This window comes from Carlito syrichta, unplaced genomic scaffold (assembly GCF_000164805.1).
Source record: "Carlito syrichta isolate Samal-C Ts95f unplaced genomic scaffold, Tarsius_syrichta-2.0.1 Scaffold144165, whole genome shotgun sequence".
In the NCBI taxonomy this organism is placed as follows: Eukaryota; Metazoa; Chordata; class Mammalia; order Primates; family Tarsiidae; genus Carlito; species Carlito syrichta.
In genome coordinates, this window is record NW_007088261.1 from 23,605 (window position 1) to 28,283 (window position 4,679).

Genomic DNA, 4,679 nt, shown 5'->3' on the forward strand with positions numbered 1-4,679 from the left:
ATATTCTGGATTTGTTGGTTAAATTGGGAGACTGAGGCAGGAGCATTGGTTGAATCCAGGAGTTTGAGATTGGCCTGGGCAACATAGTGAGACCTTGTCTTCAACAACAAAAAAAATGTAGGCCGGGCTCAGTGGCTCAGCCTGTAATCCCAGCACTTTGGGAGGCCAAGGCGAGTGGATTGCCTGAGCCTGTGAGTTCGAGACCAGCCTGGGCAACTTGGCAAGACCTCATCTCTACAATAAAAAACAAAACAAACAAAAAATCTAAAATTGGCTGGGTGTGGTGTACATGTAGTCTTAGCTACTCAGGACGGTGAGATGGAAGGATTGCTGAGCCCAGCAGGTCGAGGCTGTGACAGCCATGAGCATGCCACTGCACTTCAGCCTGGGCAAGAGAGTGAGAGTCTGGCTCAAACAGAGAGAGAGAAAATCATAAGTGTATTAAAGTTATTAAAGGCTTGCTAAGTGCAAAAAATGACTCTTTTCTTGTTGTCAGCAGGACTGAAATAAAATTGAAAAGGAAATACCTTTCTGTGAGATTCAGTTCCATTTAATATTTTATATCTTGCCCATGTATCACCTAAAATCATCTCATGTCCCCTCACTGTCCTCCTCTACATTTTAGGAAACAATGGCTTGGTCAGAGCAGACAGAACTGGGTCAGGTGTGATGGCTCATACCTTTAGTCTTGGCAACTCAGGAAGCTGAAGTGGGAGGCTCTCTTGAGCCCAGAAGTTCGAGGCTACAGTGTGCTATGATTGTACCACTGCACTCCAGCCTGGGCAATAAAGTGTGATTCTGTCTCTTTAAAAAAAGGTAGTGGGGGGGAGCAGTGGTTCAAGCCCGTAATCCCAGCATTTGGGAGGCTGAAGTGAGAGGTTTGCCTGAGCCCCTTGTTCGAGACCAGCTTGGGCAAATGGGCGAGACCTCATCTCTACAATAAATCAAAAAATTAGCCGGGCATGGTACTGCGTGCCCATGGTTCCAGCTACTTGGAAGGCTGAGGCGGAAGGATCGCCAGAGCCCAGCTGGTTGATGCTGGGGTGGGCCTTGAGCATGCCACTGCACTCCAGTCTGGGTGAGAAAGTGAGACTTCAACTCAGAACCAGCTTCAGCTTCCACCTTGAACACTCTTCAGCCTCATTTGCCCCTCTGTAAAGTGGAATGATTGATCATAACCACGCCTTGGGCTGCTGTCAGGATTAAATGAGATGTCACGGAGCGTCCTTGAGTCCTTGATTCTTTTGGCTCCGCCATCTGGCACGACCTTGGGTGACTTATCTCACCGGCGGGGGCCTTGGTTTTCTCATCTTTAAAGAGGAATCTGCCTTGGGAGATCGTAAAGCACCTTTACTTAACAGACATTTATGGAGTACTTACTGTGTGCCAGGCACTGCTCTGCAATTTGGGGACACAAGAATGAAGAAAACAGACAGAAAACCAGATGAGCCCTCACAGAACTTGTATTCAGAGGGCAGAAAGGCATCGACAGGAAAAACAGATAAAAAGGTGCAGTGTGGTGAGAGGTAAGGATCACTGTGGAAAACTAAGGCCTGGTGGGTGGGGGCAGGACTGCAGTTCATAAAAGGGAGATCCAGAGATGGCACCTCTGAAAAGCTACCAATCAAGTGATGCCTGTAGGAGGCGAGGGAGCTGATGGAAATCTGGCCGAATGGCATGACGTGCAAAGGGCATAGCAGATGCGAAGGCCCTGAGGAAATTTGGTTTTGATTTGAAGTGAAACTTTAGCATATTACCTGGCACATGCTAAGTGCTTAATTCAGAGAAACTTTAATAAAGATAATTTTTTTGGCTGGGCGTGGTGGCTCACGCCTATATTTCCAGCACTTTGGGAGGTGGAGGCAAGAAGGTTGTCTGAGCCCAGGGATTCCAGACCAGCCTTGGCAACTTGGTGAGACCTTGTCTCTAGGATACATCAAAAAAATTAGCTGGGTGTGGTGGTGTGTGCCTGTAGTACCAGCTAGTTGGAAGGCTGAGGCGTTAGGATTGCCTGAGCCCAGTAGGTTGAGGCTGTGGTAGCTGGGAATGTGCCACTGCACTCCAACCTGGGTAACAGAATGAGACTTCGACTCAAAATAATAATAATAATGATAATTACAATTTTTTTTAGACCATGTCTCACTCTATCACCCAGGCTAGATCATAGATCACTGTAGCCTTGAACTCCTGGGCTCAAACTAACCTCCCATCTCAGCCTCTTGTGTAGCTGGGACTACAGGTGTGTGCCACCATGCCTGGCTAATTTTTTTATTTTTATTTTGGTAAAGTCGAGGTCTTACTATGTTGCCCACACTGGTCTCAAACTCCTGGGCTCAAGTGATCCTCTGGTCTTGGCCTCCCAAGGTGCTGGGGTCACAGGCATGAGCCAACATGCCTGGCCATAATTATAATTCTTGTAATTAATCAGCATTATCTTTCTGGAGTGGCTTGGTGGTCAGGTTCCTTCGGTGACACACCAAGGCCTCCCTGCCCCACCCTGTCAGCACCAGCCCTGGTTTACTGGAAGGCAGTGGGGACCAGAAGGGTTGGAAGAAGTTCAGGCATTCCTAACCCACCCATCTCCTCTCAGATTCTTCCCCTCGGCCTGCCACAGCCCTGCCGCTTGCTGGGCAGTGGGCACAGGGAATGCCGGGGCAGCTGAGGGGAGGGGCAGCTGAGGGGAGGGGCAGCTGACCGGGTCACCCTTCAGTTGGAGAGGGCCCAATAATAAGCAGCAATGATAGATAGTGTTAGCCATGAGCACTTATGGAGCCCTAACTCACAGCAGGCGCAGTGCTTTTTGCCCCACCAGGGCTTCTTTTTTTTTTTGAGTTGGAGTTTCATTCTGTTGTCCAGGCTGGAGTCTCACGGTCACCGCAGCCTCCACCTGCTGGGCTCAGGCGATCCTTCTGCCTCAGCCCTCCAAGTAGTCGGAACTACAGGCATGCACAATCATGCCCAGCTAATTTTTTGATTTATTGTAGACATGAGGTCTTGCCAAGTTGCCCAGGCTGGTCTCGAACCTGTGGGTTCAGGCAATCCTCTCACCTCGGCCTCCCAAAGTGCTGGGATTATAGGCATGACTTCAGGCTGGAGTGCAGTGGCATGCTCACAGCCACCACAACCTTGACCTGCTGGGCTCAGGTGATCCTTTCGCTTCAACCTTCCAAGTAGCTGGAACAACAGGTGTGTGCCACCGTGCCCAGCGAATTTTTGATTTATTGTAGAGATGTCTCACCAAGTTTCTTGGGCTGGTCTCAACCCCCAGGACTCAGGCAATCCTCTTGTCTCAGCCTCCCAAAGTGCTGGGATTACAGTCTTGAGCCACTGCGCCTGGCCAGAGCTGCACTCTTTTTGTTGCTGTTGTTGTTGGTTCAGGATCTCGCTCTGTCACCCAGGCTGGAGCGCAGTGGCACCATCACGGCTCACCACAACCTTGCCTAACTGGGCTCAAGCAATCCTTCTGCCTCAGCTCCCAAGTAGTTGGGATTACAGGTGCACATTACCACTCCCAGCTAATTTTTTAAATAGCAGGGGTCTCACTATGTTGCCTAGGCTAGTCTTGAAATCTTGGGCTCAAGCAATCCTTTGGCCTGGTTTTTCAAAGTGCTGGGATTACAGGCTTGAGCCATTGCACTTGGTCTTGGAGCTGCACTCTTAACCATGAACCTGTCCCACCAAACTAGGCTCCCCTGGTAAGACCTGGAAGGCCCTGAGAAAGAGAGAGGAGAAAGGGGAGAGAGGGAGAAGAGAGGTGAGAGAGAAAGGAGGGAGAGAAGGGAGAAGGGGGGGAGAGAGAGAATCTCACAGTAGTTCCTGCCAGCCAGCTCTGCAGCTGCTTGCAGGCCCAGACAGGCCCTGCTGTGTCTTAAGAGACTGAAGACAGAGCAGAGGAAGAATCAGGTTTCACTAGTCCCAGTCCCAGAATGGAGCTGAGTCAGGTCTTTTCCCAGGGTTTTTTGGGTTGGGCCTTGAACTCAGCTTCCAACCTAGGCACGAAGGAGGACACCCAGCCTGGGCAATGGATGCCTGGGCCTCATTCCTTTTTTTTTTGAGCTGGAGTCTCACTCTGTCACTCAGGCTGGAGTGCAGTGGCATGCTCACAGTCACTGCAGCCTTGATCTGCTGGGCTCAGGCTGGAGTGCAGCCTTCAGCCTTCCAATAGCTGGAACTACAGACACGTGCCACCACACCCGGCTAATTTTATGACGTATTGTAGAGATGAGGTCTCACCAAGTTTCCCAGGCTGGTCTCGAACCCATGGGCTCAGGCAATCCTCTCACCTCAGCCTCCCAAAGTGCTGGGATTATAGGCGTGAGCCACCATGCCCAGTCTGGGCCTCACTCCTTACCTGTCTGACCTTGTCTCCGACCACACTCTTTCTCTCACACTGCTCCAGCCACACTGGCCTCCCAGCTGAACCTGGCCAAGCATGCTCCCACCTCAGGGCCTCTGCACTTTTTGTTACTTCTGCCTAGATGTGACACTGCATACTGGCTCCCCAGTATCCTTCCCAATATGCTCAAGTGCCACCTCCTTAGAGTTTGACTTCTAAAGCTGAGCGCACGGCCAGCCCCTCTCTCCCTGGGCCCCATCCCAACTCCATTCTCCTCTGCTTTGCCTCTTTTTTTTTTTTGAGTTGGAGTCTCACTCTGTCGCCCAGACTGGAGTGCAGTGGC